Source organism: Rattus norvegicus, chromosome X (genome assembly GCF_036323735.1).
Source record: "Rattus norvegicus strain BN/NHsdMcwi chromosome X, GRCr8, whole genome shotgun sequence".
In the NCBI taxonomy this organism is placed as follows: domain Eukaryota; kingdom Metazoa; phylum Chordata; class Mammalia; order Rodentia; family Muridae; genus Rattus; species Rattus norvegicus.
In genome coordinates this window covers 18,722,945-18,739,987 of record NC_086039.1, presented here as the reverse complement: position 1 = coordinate 18,739,987, position 17,043 = coordinate 18,722,945, and the positions used below count along the sequence as shown (strand labels likewise).

Sequence of the window (17,043 nt, the reverse complement as noted above, 5' to 3'; positions counted from 1 at the left end):
TCCTGAGTAATCTTGGCGTGTTCCTTTCATCTCTTTGTGCCATCCTCTTTTTTTTTTTTTTTTTTTTGGTAGAACTTCCAGGAAGTTTCTACTTTATGGAAGGGCTTGAGAGTCCTTTCTTGTTCTGGCTGTGGCAATGTGACAGCAGACAGCTCTTACAGAACACCACGTTTCTCCACACTGCTGTTTCCTATCTTTACAGAAGTGGCTATTTCCTGGTGTGTTCTCAGAGACGGGCATGGTCTGTTAACTTTCACTCAAATCTTTTACTGTTACCTCTCTAAAGAATGTGGGAGGTAGAATTGATCTGACAGGACCAAGGGTTAAGCCCACTGAAGAACAGATTCTTTGAGGTATCTTCTGGCCCTCATTCTAACACCACCCAACCGATTTCTAGCTGTTTTGGTTTTCTTTTTCCATAAGCCCCCCGGCAGGAAAGTTTTGAATGGTTCTCCTATATTTATTGCCTTTCATGGTCTATCAGAAACTGATCTTTCTTTTGAGAAGAGGGGGTTGGAGGTAGAGCTAGAAGTAAAGCTGGTTTGACTAGTCATTCAGGAAAAGGGTTAGATACTCATGGCTACAGTCTTATCTTTGCTTATGATACCATGACAAGCTAAAGCCTTGTCTTTGTTGGGCTGTCTTACTGTTCTCCATTTCTATTTGTGTGTGTGTGTGTGTGTGTGTGTGTGTGTGTGTGTGTGTGTGTGTGTGTGGGTTTAAGGAAAAGTCCCTTCTCCCCAAACTTCCACAGGCAAGTAGCTTTTAATGGCCTCTCTCTCTAATTGAAAGTATGAGTGATGATGTTTTGACTACAGAGCTGTGAGTGTGTGTCAGACCTGACTCATGTTCTTTGGAGAAATTGACTGTGACATTGGGGCTTTCTTAATTTAAATTGTTAATTAAGAAAGGTCAAGACCATAGGCTGAAACATGGATCAGGCAAGGATCTGGATACTTCCAGATATTTAGAGTGGAGGACCAGAAGTTTGGACTGGAGTTTAGCAATCTGTTGGATGCAAAGGGTGGTCAGAGCCTACACAAGGGGGTGGGGTGGGGATCACAAACCTTGAGAACCTGGAGTGGCAAATAAGTCTGTTTCAGGTACTTTGCATGTGTTTTCCTTTAATATTTATAGTAGGTCTCTGAGGGGGATATTGATGTCTCAGTTATGCAAATGAAGGGATTAAGACCCAAGAGAAGTTAAGGGAAAGATTTGAAATTCTATGCTAAGTGGGAGAGCTGGCATTGAAACTTAATTCTGGAGGCAGAGGTGTAGTTTCAGTCCACAGTGCCACCACAATATTATTTTAATTTTAATCATTTATTTTGATTTTTCGCAGTGCTGTGGACAGAACTCAGGCCTTCGTATATGCTAGGAAAAGCTCCGCCGCTGAGCTAAACCTCTGGCATTCAAACGTCTGGCTTATCCCAAGTCTCGGTTTCTTTTTACAATGTCACACCTATATATCTTAAAAATAAGGAGAATTGGATGGGAGAAAGAAGAGGAATGAGAAATAAAATTTAATGAAGAAACTAGTAATGTCAATAATTATACCTCAGGGGTTAGGGTCAAAGGCAAGTTTGTGTTTTAGATCTTGAATCAAGGCAAGGTGATCGTGCTAGGATTCAAAAGACCGGAAGTGTTTTGTGGGTTTTTTTCGTGTGTGTGTGTGTGTGTGTGTGTGTGTGTGTGTGTGTGTGTCTGTGTCTGTCTGTCTGTCTGTCTGTCTGTCTGTCTGTCTCCTGGAAGTGCTAGGGATAGAACCTAGGGCTTGGGGCATGCTAAGGGATCAGTCAATCAATCTACAAACTGAGTCATATCCCAGGCCTGTTTTTTGTCAAGAACAGTTCTCTTCTGAGCTACAGCTATATCTGTAGCCTTCAGAAGATCAGAATCTTAGTCTTAATGGCTGCCCCTCATCTGTGAGCCTTTTAAGTAAGTCAGTTTCCTTGTTGTGTCTAGGTTTTATAATTATCAAATGAAAATTGTCAAATTTGTATGATCCAATAATAAGAAGTAGAAAAAGAAGCCAGGAATTTGAGAGCAGGGAGTGGTATATGGAAGGGCTGAAGCGGGGAATATATTTAAATTATAATCTCAACAGTAAAATGAAATGAACTTGTATGGTTATTCCAATAGAGGTGATTTCTTTCTCCTTTACTTCATATAAATACCACTGGCATATGTGATTGAAGAAGGAAATAGAATATCCTAGGTATCCTTATTAAGCTGAAATTCTTGTTAAATAATAAAATGTTTGAAGTTGGCAAATGTGCATGAAATGACAGGACAATTTTAATGTGATGTCTACAACTGCCCGAGGTAGACAAGATTTTTGCCCCATGTCTAAATAGCTGGAGCTTTAAAGGGCTGTGTTAAACCTTGTTTGGTTGTCCTAAAAACTCTCAATTAAGACTCCAATCTATGAATCAATCAGCCAATCAGCCAATGAACCAGTTAACTAATCTGCACATCAGAGCACAGATTTGTGGAGCACTTTGCAGAGTTCCTACTCCTAAACCACAGAATTCATGACATGACCACCAGAGTAGACCTGATCTTTGGATTCTCAAAGAGATGACATGTTTATTGAAGTTTATTTATGTACATAACTACTGTATGTCTAGGGAACAAAAACCTTTGGATGCTGAGACCATAGAATAAAATCTAATAAGATTTGTTCATGGTTCAATGTTGGGAGCTTTGTGGGAAAAGTAAAAATTGAAGCTGGACCTGAGGGGTACATGCATGGTACTTAGGCAGTCTTGGGTGGTAGAAGAGAGTTTGTTCTGATTGGATGAATGCCTTAAAAGATGCAGGCAGAATTACTGTATTTAAACTAGGCATCCAGTATAGTCCCAGTCACATAACTGCATGTCTGAGGAGAGACCTAAAGTGACTGATTGATCAGAAGAGACCTTTTGGAGCAATATGGTAATGTGCTGAGAGTGTGTTAGATGTCAGGTAACCAGGGGTTAGTGACAATATATACCACTAAAAGAATGAAGCAGAAGTTAATAGGTATGGGAGCTGATGCCTCTATTTCAAATGTAGAAGATGGGGATTGACAGGGGAAGCAGTTTGTACTTTGGTTTTGGTCTTCTGATACTTCTTATGGGACAATCAAGCTGGGGAGTAGTAGGCAGGTGGGGACAAACACAAAGAGGTTTGTTTATATCTGCTTACTTAGGGGTTCAATCAATTGAAATAGCAAGTCATTCTGTTAGGAATACTGTTGTCAACACACAATTTTCTAATCTATTGATTGTTCTGTAAATCAGTTAATTGCCAGACTATCCTATGCCCCAAAGACTTAGGAAACTGGCCTGCTTTGTGATTTAATGAGCATCCCTGGCTTTGTCTGGTTAGCAAACAGACAAAGTTTAGGTTAGTTTGTTTGGATCTGCAGGATGCCTAGTCAGTAGAGGTGTTGCTAGCTGGAGTTCTAGGAAAAAAAGCAAGTAAACAAAAAAAAATCCAAACCTCAGATGGACATGATAAAATGGATTGAGGCTTCTAAAAAATATCAGTTGACTTTGCCAAGATGTTTAAGGATTGTTTTCTGTATATGTAAAATAAAATGTGGTAGCTTGTGAGGCAAACCTCAAACCACAGGAGTTTCAAGTTTCTGTTCCATTTTGATTGGTAGAAGTATTCTCCTCTCTGCCTGGCATGAGCTAATATTAATCTGTAAATATTATTGTTTATGATTTTGGAATAATAAGTGTTCTTTAATACGACCTTTAAAAATATTGTTCAACTTCCATGTGGGATTTCATTGCCTAGGTTTTGTCTTTACCACCCTAAAAATAAAGAGGAGATGGGGATTCATCTTACAACCTCTTGTGCTGTAAATCTGGCTGGGGAAATATTTTATCATTGAAATTTGTACAAGTTTGGAGTGATTACCTGTAGCACTGATGTTCTTTATCTTTATACTTAATAGAATGCCTTAGAGTCAATTTGTGTGTAGATGTACCTGTCAATTTGAGGACCATCCTATCTCTTCTACTTCCCATCCTTCATGAATCGAGTTTCTACCTCATTACTACTTTGTGCAACAGCATCTACTTTTCTCCACCTTATGAAACTAAATGCAGAACTTTGTAAAAATGCCCGTACTGTGGAAATTGGTCTAAACCCATTCCTAGCTCTTTGTAGCTAAAACAACACTGTTTGCTCTAAGGTTAATGCGCATGTAGGTTCTTTAGTTTGCCTCCTTTCTCTCACCAGGTAAAATAACTTGTAATTTATATTTGAAATCCATTCAAATACCTAGCTGCTGGGGGAGACATTTTTTGGTGTGGCAGAGATTGCTTGAGTGCTAGGCTCTTACAAGAGCTAGCTTGCTGACTGCTCTGCTGTGTGAGCTGGGGTGGGAGGCTAACTTTCCTCTTCTAGATGTAAAGGGCTCAATATATAATTTTCGTGCTTTCTCCGTGCCCTTGGCTTGAGAAATGTGCTCAGGCTCTGTACATACTGGATCTGCTTAAGGAAGGTTTTGGCTCTTAGCCCTGTTCAGCTGCAGGGTTTGAGTTACAGACTCCCTTTCCAGCCCCTAATAAAAAGCAAAGGAATGAAGGGCAGAACCAGGGAGAGTTAATTTCCACTGCTAAGACCCAGGTAAGGTACTTCTATCTCCCATAACCCTAGGTTGTAGTCCTAATTTAAGGCTGAACTCTACTTTAAGCCTGTAAGTGATGGTGATCTGGAACAGGCTCCTGACAATCAAGTTTTGCCCTATGCTAGGTCTTCTTTTCCCCTTTCTTTTGCCTGTCTCTCTTTCTCTTCGCTTCATCTTTTACTTCCTGTTCTGTTGGGAGCTCGGAGGCTGAGATTCTAGCAACCAAGTCAACTGTTACTACTGGACAAGAAGAAATGGTATATCATTTTTCCTTTCCTCTAAACTGAGAGCTTTTCAGAAGCTTCTCCCACCCCACCCTGTTAATTCACAGACCCAACCTCAAGACAAAACCTAGAAGTCTTAATCTGAGTAAAAAGTATTATTGGTATCACTCCCAACTCAAAAGAGAGGCATGAGATGGTGAACTCAGATGGAGAAAGGCAGCTTTGAAAGAAGATCTAGAAAAAACTGGAATAGTAAAATGGGGCTTCCGCTTGGAGGAACAACTACCATAATGAATTTGCTTTCTCAAGTGGTTTTCCACCCTTTGATCATTCTCATCCCCAGATGGCTCCAGGTGGAATGACCAACTTCCCTTAGAAACTGTGGTGAACCTCAAATCCTCATGTTAGCTTTGTATGGAGGGAACATGTGATGATAATGATGGTAGAGGAAGTTAGGAAGGACCCCTCCAGTGCAACAGTGCAACCTGAGATGTGAAGAGGGGTGACAGTAGTGGGGGATGAGGGTTTCTCTAGGCTGCTTGGCTTGCTGCATATGTAAGCTGTATTCTGCAGGCTGGCATTGGGGAGTGAAAATGTAGGCAAGTATTGCTGTGAGACTGTAACACAACAGTCATTCTGCTGGTTACTCTGTGTGAATTCAGAGAGGGTATAGTGACTTTTGTGCTTGATTCAAGCACTTCATTTCTTCAGCTGAAATTCGAAGACTTTAAATCAGTGTGTGTGCGTGTGTGTGTGTGTGTGTGTGTGTGTGTGTGTGTGTGTATGTGTGTGTTTTGTTTCTTTTGCTTAAACAAGCCCAAACGTGTTCTATTTCACTGGCCTTGGTTGTGAGTCACTGTCTGGTATTTATACATAATGCCTTAAGTGTCTTCGTTATTTGACCATGACATTCCTTTTCTCACTGTTTCACTCAAAGCTGAGAACGCCAAGAAAGGAAAAAAGGAACTGACTAATGAGGCTTAATGTCATTGGTGCTCGTCTGTATGACGGTCAGGTTATCTTAGGTCACTAAGGGGACAGGTTAAGAATCAGTATTCAAATACTCAGGGATAGCACGGTGACACCAGGAGTGCTTAGTTTGCTACTGCCCAGTCTACTGCAGCAGAGCGTGTTTTACGGCCGTGGACTCAGAGCTGGTTTGTCTCGGGACCCCAGAAAGGATATATCCTGATTAGAATCTCTTGTAAGTATGAAAAAGTATGAATAATTAGAGGCATTCTTAACTAAGAAATGATTGAATAGTTGTGTACATTGGGGGAAGATTTGGATAATATTCCTTCTACATTTTCTTGAAAACGTATCTCTCTAAGGATGTAAGGATGGTAAACCCCATCTTGGGGGCACCTTAGTTATCAAAGGGCCAGAGCCTCGGATAGGAAGAACATTGCTGTTAGCATGGTCATTTAGAGGCCAGACAGCCAGTAAATCATTTAAGAAGGAATTAAAGGTTCAAAGGGCAGGAGAGAATTCTTTGGGTGACCTCATAGGTGCTTGAAAAATCAAAGGGCTAGCTGATGTGCTTTTATGGAGTGAAGGCTGGTTTGAAAGGGCAAGGGAATAGAAACGCACAATAGGAAATTGGCATAGCAGTTTTTATGCGCTTGGGAGTCTTAACTCTGGGTGGGGATGATCAAAGTTTCCGTTAAGTATCTTTTGTGTTCTTGAAATTGTGCATGCATATTCATTATAACATCATCCCTACAATGAATTAAGTCATACAGATGAAAAAAAAAAGTGAGGTCCAGCGAGGCAAAGCGTTGTTCTTCAGGTAAAGCAAAGGAAAGCTAGTATCTGAACCTACCTTTAATCCACTCCAAATCACATGCTTGTCTTGTGTTACCTAAAGTTTTATTTTCCAGAGAATCCATTTTTTTTTTTTTTGGTTCTTTTTTTTCGGAGCTGGGGACCGAACCCAGGGCCTTGCGCTTCCTAGGTAAGCGCTCTACCACTGAGCTAAATCCCCAGCCCCTAGAGAATCCATTTTTATACGTCATACTACCTTTCTGATCCCACTGTTCACTATGGTAAGACTGTCGCTTGCATTGAAACATCGGACAAAGTTGAGTTTCACAGACCAGACATTTCAAAGCTTTCCTGGGAAGCTCATTTAAGGTACAAATTAGGCACTTAGGCTGTGTGTGTGTATGTCTGTGTGTCTGTGTCTGTGTCTGTGTGTGTATGTGTGTCTGTGTGTGTATGTGTGTGTGGTAGTATACAGAGATATTTAGTAATGTTTCTTTTCTAAGATAAAGACATGGGGACAGAAAGTTTTCATTACCTTGTCAAACTTCAACTAGTTAATAGGCTCAGTATTCAAATTTTGATTTTTCTCTTTGTGTGATTTCCTGTTCTTCCCAGTGTGCTCCTGGTGTTTTTCAAAGTGGGAACGGAGTTAGGAAATAACACTGCAACACTGGGTTTGGCGTTCTTGGGCCCTCTCAGGTTCTTTTTTTTAATTCAACCTTTTCTATCTTTTCCAACAAATTTAAAATGACTGGTAGCCTCCTCGTAGCCTCCTTCCTTTGCCTGTTTCCTTCCTCTTCCTTCCATGTCTTCTTACCGAGGCAGTTTAAATTGTTATCTTAGAGGAGTGAGAAGTGTGATAAGTGTTCAGGGACCAAAATTAACAATGTATAAGCAGACATATATTACTTCATCCCTGTCCCTAAACCACCTACGTTTTCTTCTCAGAGGCAACTGCTATCAATTCTCTATATTCCCTGTGTGGGCTCGTATGCATGTGTGTGTGTTCAGTGATTCCATTTTCTTCTTGCCCATGTTGTCTTTATTCCTTTCCAGTGTGACTAACTGACGTCTGTGTGAAGGCCAACTTTCCTGACATTTCCTCAGACTCCATTCTTGTTTTCCTTCCACATTGCTTGAACACTGCTTACCATGAAAAGGCAGGCAAGGAAGAATTTCCTGCTCCCAAATCTCTGTTTTATTTTCTCCGACTGAATTTATTTTTATTGTGCCTTTTCATAGTATCTCTCTATATCCCCAGGCAAATGTTACATACCTACATATACACATAAACATATATCGACACATATATACATATATACATATATATATATCCTTTTGCTTCTTCCACAAAAGGGAACATTTTGAAACTGTCTTCTGTGCCTCTTTTTCCACTTGCACATACTGGAGGTCTTTCAGTATCAGTATACAGAGATCTACCCTCCATTTAAAAACAGCTATTATCTGTAATTGTTTAACCAACCCTTAATGTCATTTACCCTTTGTATTGTTTCCATTGCACTATATGGACTTGGTTGTCCCCCAAATCCTATTGCCAGCATGGTTTCTGTGGCACTGAATGGCCTTGTTTCTCCACCCTCTCACTGTTTTCACACTACTCCTCTGTATGAATCAAGAATCAGAGTTCAGTCCCTACATGCTTGTCTCTGTGTCTCTGTGCCACCCCCCTGCCCCCAGCTGTGTCCATCCTAAAGTTACCATTAATTAGTTTGTACTTTTAGAATTACTCAGTGAAGAAATCTCATGACTCCCAAATCCCTTTTCAGTTATCTGGTGGGCAATGTTTGCTTGAATATTATTATTTCTTTTCTTTCCCCTCGCCGTAATGTCTAAAATGGAACTTGTTATTGTCTTCTTGCAGAAGTGCTGTAGTCCTTGGCCTCCTCACCTCCCACTCGCTTAGATTGAAATCTTGGAGTCACCACTTACTCATCCCTGTATCAGGTTAATTATCACATCCTGTCAGGTCTTTCTTCCTTCAATAGCCCTTTCAGTTCTCGCTCCTCCCACCCTCCCTCAAGCCCTTGTTACCTTCTGTCTGGACTCTTGGACTGCAGGCTAGCTTCTCTGCTTCCAGTCTCACCCCTTTTAAATGTATCCTAGAGGTCATTTCCTGTATTTGAGACATTTGGCAACCCCTGTCTGTACATGGAAGCTGAACTCAGAGGTTGATCTCTGAAGTTCTTCCTACCTTTGGATGTTTCCTTCAGAAATTGTTGAAATAGTGTATTTCAGCCTCCTACTGCGGCCACACCTTTTCTTTCTCTTTAGTGCTTGCTGGAATTACATTCTTCCTAGAATTGATACCTAAATCAACTCGCATAGAAAAGTCTCAGAGGAAGGCCAGCCACACTGACCCCTGTCTGAACATTTTTAGCATTCCAATTTTGCTCGGCTGTGTTCCTCTTGCATGCTCCCACTAACAAGAAGCATTCTAGAACAAGCCAGGGCTTTGGGTTGTTATGTAGCTACAGTTTCTATACATTTTCTAATGCAAACAGATGCCTGTTGATCTGCCTTCACAATACCTGATTAGTCTTTCCCATAGTCATTGCAATGTATATGGCCCACATGTGATAGCTCGCAATTCCTAGGACACGCTGAATGCTCTGCTCATCATAGTACCTCAAATACATTTCTAATCCTACCTGCCTAACAAAATTCAACCTACTGTGAGGCCATCCCAAACCAGACTTCTTGTATTCTAGCCATCATTTGATTCTTCCTTCCACTAACTCCTGCTTTCTCTACTTCTCTTCAGATGCTCACCGTGTTCTTTTTCAATCCTTTTTGTATTTAATAAAGGATTTTTTTTATGGTACCAGAGGTGGAACCCAGGGCCTATATACCCAGAGCTAAATGAGGAACGATAGAAAAAGGAAATGTTTTATTGCGCTGTTTATCTGCACTCTGATCTTTTCTCTCCCTTGCTCTTAACATTTATTACGACTCTTTACAGAAACGGATAAAAATGCTGTGTTTTTGAAAGTATAGATTTTTTTTATTCAACCTACAGACTAGAGGGACAAAGATAGAGACAAAGATAGGCAAACCGGCAGATATAAAGATGTGCGGAGTGGTGTGGTGATATCTTTTAGAGAAGTAAACTTCTTTTCTTTTATGCAAAAAAAAACCTTTAAAATTCCGCATCCTACAGAATTTTTCCTCTCCTACTCTTTTCATCCTTTATCTTTCTCGTTTCCATGTTTCTCTCCCACACATGCATAATTTCATAGTGACTGTGGCTTCCCATGTGTATTTTGTAAATGGCTTCTTGTGAAGTTGACCAGTCTCTTTGGTTCAATGAGATATGCTTATCTAGTGTCTTAGTCAAAAACATGCTTTGCTCCCCAGACAGACAGACAGGCCAATTCAATTGGTAACATATCCTTCTGTAAAAGGATCATGATGCTACTGTTAATTCCCTGTATGTACCAGTTTAATTGTATTTCAGAAGTCAAGAAATATTTAAGTAGTTCCAGTTGCAGCATTCCAAATCATTAAGTATTAACCATAAATCACTAGTGGGTCCTTAAACATTCCTGTTGATGTATTGGCTGGTATTTTATATGAATATAAGTAATGTACTTAAGGGTGTTTGCTTCGATCCAGCAGAGTAAAATTGTCCTCTTGATTTCTTTCTCTGGATCCATGGTTTTGTCAACCTCACCCCACCCTACCCTGGGCAATTTTCACAAGCCCCCCTTTCTTCTCCCTTTACATATTTCATCAGGCTCTTTAAGGGACTGGTTGTGATTATTACTGAACCATATGGGAACCACACATTCTGGTTTTTCCTCTACCGTCTGGAGTAGAAAAGCTCAAAGATTATTTTTTAACTATTGAAAGGTTTAGGATCAGGTAGCCCATCTTTATTTCACCATCCAAGACAGCCAGAGCTGGTGACCCTCTTTATTTTCATTCAGCTGAACCCTGAATCCATTTCTCCAAACAGGTGATACTAGTTACTGAAGTATATATTAATATGCAGTTATTATGACCCAGTATGTTTTTAACTAACAGTATTCTGTATTAAAAGGGTCTGTGAGTCATTATACATAGTTGCCTCTTCAAGACTGGATTGTGCCTTCTGGTTACAATCCTTTTCAGTACAAACTAAGGACACCGGTGTTTTTCAATCTATACTTTTTACATTTTTCAATTCAGAAAGTGTATTTGTGGTAATCAGCTTTTGTAAGAAATGGGTGAGAAAATGAGATTGCAGAAAGAAAATATTCATTTTGGTCGCAGTTTTAGGAGTTTAATCCATGATTCGTTGGTCTTGTTGCTTTAACCCAATGATGGCACACCACAGAAGTAACTCTTGTTGGATCAAATCCATTCATCTCATGGCCAGGATATGTGTGTGTGTGTGTGTGTGTGTGTGTGTGTGTGTGTGTGTGTGTGTGTGTTTTGTCTGACTGTAGAAGAAGGAGAGAGGGGAGGGGTAGAATGAGAGAAAGTAAAAGAGACCAGGTTCCTATAACCCTTTTTGGCATCCCTTCAAAGGTATAAGGACCTCCCACCAGACCCTACCTACCTCTTAAAGTTTTCACCACCTTCTAATAGCATCAAACCAGGTAATAATTCTTTAGCACATAGGCCTTTGGGGGATACTTAAGATCCAAACCATGGCAATATTCATATGTCTTGGTAAATTTTACATTCATCTAACTTTTTATTACAATAAGAGCACTTAAGATCTATACCATAAACAAATTTAAGTGGAGAATATATAAACAACAGGCATCATGTATCGAGGATCTCCAGAAAGGTATTCATTATATATAGTTACAATATCGGACTCATGGAACCAAGGCTTCTCATGCCCATCCCCATCCCTGGCACCCACCATGATATACTATTCCTCTAACTTGGGCTATTTTAGATACCTTGTGCCAATGAAATCACATAGCATTTCTTCTTCTGTGACTGGATGATTAGTTCCCCCATAGTCATCTATATCAATTTCTTTCAGAAAAACATTCCAATTATGTAGTGCATTAAATTCTCCTTATTTGTATAGACATTGATGAACATTTACATTGTTTCCACATCCAGTTTATTGTGAATAGCGCTGTAGTGAACATGGGGAAGCAAATATCTCTTTCAAGGTCTTGGTTTAAGTTCTTCAAATTAACACCTGAGAGCTGGATTTCTGGCTCATTTTTACTCATGGTCCATGCGAATAGCACCGTGTTGTGTTCCACTTCGCATTCTGTCTCACCGTGTACAAGTGCTCTGGCTTCTCTATTTTCCCACCAGTGCTTATTTTCTATCTTTTAGACTATGTTAGCCATCTCCTCCATGTTTTCATATGCTCGTATATCTTCTTTGGAGAAATAATGTCTACTCATATTCTTAGCCTGTGTGCGTGGGGTGGGGTGGGGATGGGGACAGAGTTTCTCTGTATAGCCCTGGCTGTGCTAGAACTCACTCTGTAGACTAGACTGGCCTTGAACTCACAGAGAACCTCCTGCCTCTGCCTCCTGAGTGCTGAGATTAAAAGTTTGTGCTATCACTGCCCAGCTAGCCCCATCCCCTTTTAAAGATTTATTTTATGTATGTGAGAACAGTGTCACAGTCTTCAGACACACCAGAAGAAGATCCCATTACAGATGGTTGTGAGCCACCATGTGGTTGCTGGGAATTGAACTCAGGACCTCTGGAAGAGCAGTCAGTGCTCTTAACCACTGAGCCATCTCTCCAGATCATAGCCCATGTTTTTTTTTTTTTTTTGTTTTGTTTTTTTTTTTTTGTTTTGTTTTTGTTTTTTTTTTAATGAGAAAAGATCTTAGTTGTTGCTCACACTGGCCTGGAACTTTACTTTTACTATGCATCTGAGTTTGGATCGTTTCAAATCAAGCTACTTGCAGTTAAGTTCCATATATATTTTGGATATTAATCCCATAACAGAGAAAGCGTTTGCACATATTCTTCCCCATTCTGTTCACTGCCCTTTTGTTCTGTTACTTTCATTATGCAGAAGATTTATAGTTTTTCATGCCCCACTTGAGAGAGGAAACTTTCATTTCTTCAACGTGTCTTTTTGATACCATTGTCAAAGAACAAGATTTTGTTTCTGGGCTTCTAAATTAGTTCACCGCTGTAAACCAGAAGCAAGGGTTTATCTCTGAGCTTCTATATTGGTTCATTGCTGTCTGTGCATGGCTGCTTTTATGCTGCTACCATTGCATTTTAACTACTGTTGTTTTGTAGTGTAACTTGAAGCCATGGTATGTATGATTCCAGCTTTTTTTTTCATCTTTTATATTATTAGCATATACTCATTGTACACGATGATGGGTTGTATAATAATATTTTCATTCAGGTATAACATGTCTTACTTAGCCTAACTCCATTTCCATCTATTTTCCTGCAGATTTTATATGATTTTTTTATTTATAGCTTAATAAAATTACATCATGTATATGTACCACATTTTCTTAATCCATTTATCTGTTGTTGGCCACCTAGTATAATTCTATAATTTGACTATTATGAATAGTGCCATATGAAATGTGTAAGCTTTTTTTTTTGTATTCAGGGCCCTAGGCAATTTTATCTATTTTCTATTTCTATAAAATACGCTATTGAAAGTTTGACAGAATGAAAACCCTTGCTTTGTTAGTGTTGATTAATTTTTTCAACTTGACACAAGTTAGGGTCACCTAGGAAGGGAAAACTTCAACTGAAAAAAAAATGACTCCCTCACATTGGCCTGTGGGCAAGCCTGTAGGGCATTTTCTTGATCGATTATTGATGTGAGAGAGCGCAGCTCACTGTGGGTCATTGTCACTTCTAAGCTGGTGGTCCTGGGTTCTATAATAAAGCAAGCTAAGCAAGCTAGCCAATAAGTAGCATCCCTCCATGGCCTTGGCTTCAGTTCCTGCCTTCAAGTTCCTGCCCTGAGTTCCTCTGATAATGGATTGGGATTGGGACTACAGAATGTAAACAAATAAAATAAACCCTTCTTTGCTAAGTTGCTTTTGGTTGTAATGGTTATCATGGTTATCGAAAACACACTAGAATAGATAGTAGAGACGTTTTGATGCATTACGTCTTCTATGTATTAGCATGGAATGCTTTAACGTAGAGTGCTTTTACCATTTACTTGAATCTTTCATCAATATTTTTATAGTCTTTAGGGTATAAATCTCACTTTTATTTTACTTTGGTTTTTCAAAGAAAAGTGCTTTTCTATGTAGTTCCAACTGTCCTGGAACTCACTCTGTAGACTAGGCTGGCCTCAAAGTCAGAGATCCCCCTGCCTCTGCCTCCCGAATGCTGGGACTAAAGACATGTGCCACAATACATACATTTCATTTTTCTTATTTATATTTTGTCTTTAAATATTTTGTTCCAAACATCAACACAAGTTAGATTGACTTACTTTCCTGTTCTATATTTCCTTGTAAGTATGTAGAAAGTATTCATTGTGCATGCTGAATTTTATTTGATTTTTTTTTTTGAGACAAGGTCTCACTGTATAGCCCAGATTGTCCTGAAACTCACTGTGTATCTCAGGTTGGCTGCAAACTTGTGGCCATCCTTCTGTCCCAGCCTCCCAAGTACTGAGATTACAGGTACTGTGCTTCCATGCCTAGATATATGTTACATTTCATAACTGTTGTAACTTTACAGATTTTATTTTTTCTATTATTTCTCTGTATGTGTGGGTAGTAGTTAGAATTTTCTATATACATGATCTATTATGTGCAAAGAGAGATGATTTTATTTGCTTCCTTTAAATTTTCTTTTCTTGCCTGGTAATCTAATACAAGATATCTACTACTGTATTGACTAGGAGTGGTAGACACAGATAGCCTTGTCTTACACAAAAAGCATTCACTGTTTTCAGCATCATCTGTTATGTTAGTTGTATACTTACAAGGACTTTACTATGTCGAAGTAATTTCCTTTTATTCCTAGTTTGTTGATATTTATTCATGAGAGCCTATTAAATATTATGTAATTTTACAGGTATTAGCGTCATAATGTAATTTTATATTTCATACTATTAATGTGCATCATATTTATTGCTTTGTATATTTTGATTCACCCTGGGTTATGGTATATTATTCTTTCAATGTGCTATTGACTTGTTGAGAATTTTTACATCTATATTAACTGGGGATATTACCTGTGTTTTGTTGCTATTTATTTTACATTATCATTGATTGGTTAGCATCAGTAATTCTGACCTCATGAATTCAATTTGTAATTATTCCTTCCATTTTAGTTTTGAGTTTCAGAAAGATCTGCATCAACTATTTTTAAAAGTATGGTAGAATTAACTAGTAGATTTATTTGGCCCTGGAAATGTTCATGCTTTAGGTTTGTAATTATCTCTAAATATTAAAAAACATTCTTCCTTACCCAGCCATGGTGGCACATGCCTTTAATCCCAGCACATGGTAGGCAGAGGCAAGCTGATCTTGTTAGTTCAAGGCCAGCTTCGTCTACCAAGTGAGTCCAGGACAGTCAGGGCCAGTTACATTGAGAAGCCCTGCCTCAAAACAAAACAAAACAAAAGTGAAACATGTTCTTTAAGGGCCTAAAGAGATTGCTTAGCATTTAACAGCACTTTTTAACTCTTCCAGAGGGGTTCTCAGCACACACTTGACAGCTAACAACTATCTGTAACTCCAGTTCCAGAACATCTGTCGCCCTCTTTTGGCCTCCATGGTGAATGCAAGCAAACATGCAAAACAAAGAACTCTTAAAAATCATTTATTCTTTGATCCTTTGGTCCAAGAGTTTGCTTATTTGTAAATTATTTGCAAAATTTATAGTTATGTTTCTGCTATTTATTTCAAATTTTAATGCATTGTGCTTGAAAACACAATTAGTGTGGTTTTAATCTTCTTTAACTAATACTTACTTTGTGACCTGGAATGTTGTCTATCCTGGGGAATGTTGTAATGGGCACTTGAGGAGAATGTGTGATGTGTGAGTGGAATACCTGCATTTCCACTAAGTTTATTTAGTCTGTAGTATTGTTCAAGTCTACTGTTTGTATCTTGAGCATCCACGTCAACATTCTATCCATTGCTGAGGATGGGTTATTGAAGTCGTATGCTATTGCAGTACTGCTATTTTTCCATTTGGGGCCTCTCTTATGCATATATATTTGTCATCACTAAATCATCCCAATAAATTGACAACTCCCCACCTTCTTTATGTCCTCTGACAGTTTTGGGCCTAAAGTCTGTTTTATTTGATGTAAGTCTAGTCATTTCTGAATCACTTTTTTTTCTGTCTCATCATTTTCAGCTTATGTATTTTCTTAAATCAACAGTCATTTATAGATGGGATATGTAGGTAGCTATCCACATATATGGGTGTAACACCCACAATTCAACCAAACAAAGCTTGAAAATATTCACAACAAAACCTAATCTGTAATAGATACATCTTGCTTTTATTTTTGTCATTGTTCTTAATCATTACCATTTAACAAATTCTATTTGCATGTTATTTATATCATATTACACATTATAAAGAATCTGGAGATATTTATAGTGAGGATATGCATAGGCTGTATATTGATACTATGTTTTTCTATAACATTTGTGAACATCTGCAGATTTTGGTATGTATGTATGTATGTATGTATGTATGTATGTATGCATGTGTAGAGGAAAGGAATGTTTTGGAATAAAGCTGCTGTAGACACCATGGGATTACTTTATGAATCTTGATTTCTTATACTTTCAGCCATTCTGCATATTTTGATTGGGGAATAAGTGATTTCTATTTAGAGTAATTATTGGTAGAAAATGATGTAGCATTACTATTTCTTGTTCATTACATTCATTCTATCTTATTCATTCTTTTCCCTATTGTTTTGCTTTGTTTGTTTTTCCCTTATGGTTTCCTCCAATGTATTATATTTGTTACTCTTTTGGTATTAATTGTCTGTTGTTCATTTTTCCTTTTGTGAATTTTTATAAGTATGTTTTTTGTGGTTGACAGATTTATAAAAAAAACTATCATGAAACGTTAACCTATATAACTTCTGTCTTAGTGTTTCCATTGCTGTGAAGAGACACCATGACCAAGGCAAATCTTATAAAGGACAACATTTAATTGGGGCTGGCTTACAGTTCAGAGGTTTAGTCCATTGTCATCAAGGCAGGAAGCATGGCTGCATGCAGGCAGGCATGGTGCTGGAGGAGCTGAGAGTTCTATATCTTGATCTGAAGGCAGCCAGGAAGAGACTGATTTCCACAGGCAGCCAGCAGATGGGTCTCTTCTGCACTGGGCAGAACTTGAGTACTGAGATCTAAAAGCCCACCCGCAGTGTGACACACTCCTCTAACAACCCCCACACCTCCTAATAGTGCCACTTCCATGGGCCAAGCATATTCAGACCATCACAGATGATAACAACTTAGTTGAATC

The 17,043-nt window shown here is 38.8% G+C and overlaps 1 protein-coding gene across 3 annotated transcripts in view; it reads left to right on the top strand.

The window, feature by feature from the left end:
* Positions 1-17,043, top strand: part of Shroom4 (shroom family member 4) — a 211,295-nt gene that overhangs the window by 8,678 nt on the left and 185,574 nt on the right. The window contains exon 1 of one of the 3 annotated variants that reach the window (XM_017602065.3): positions 4,468-6,055. The exons of the other annotated variants lie outside the window; for them this stretch is intronic. The gene's annotated coding sequence lies outside the window, so the exon portion shown is untranslated. Of the gene's footprint in view, positions 1-4,467; positions 6,056-17,043 lie in introns of those variants that run through there. 3 annotated transcript variants of the gene reach the window in all.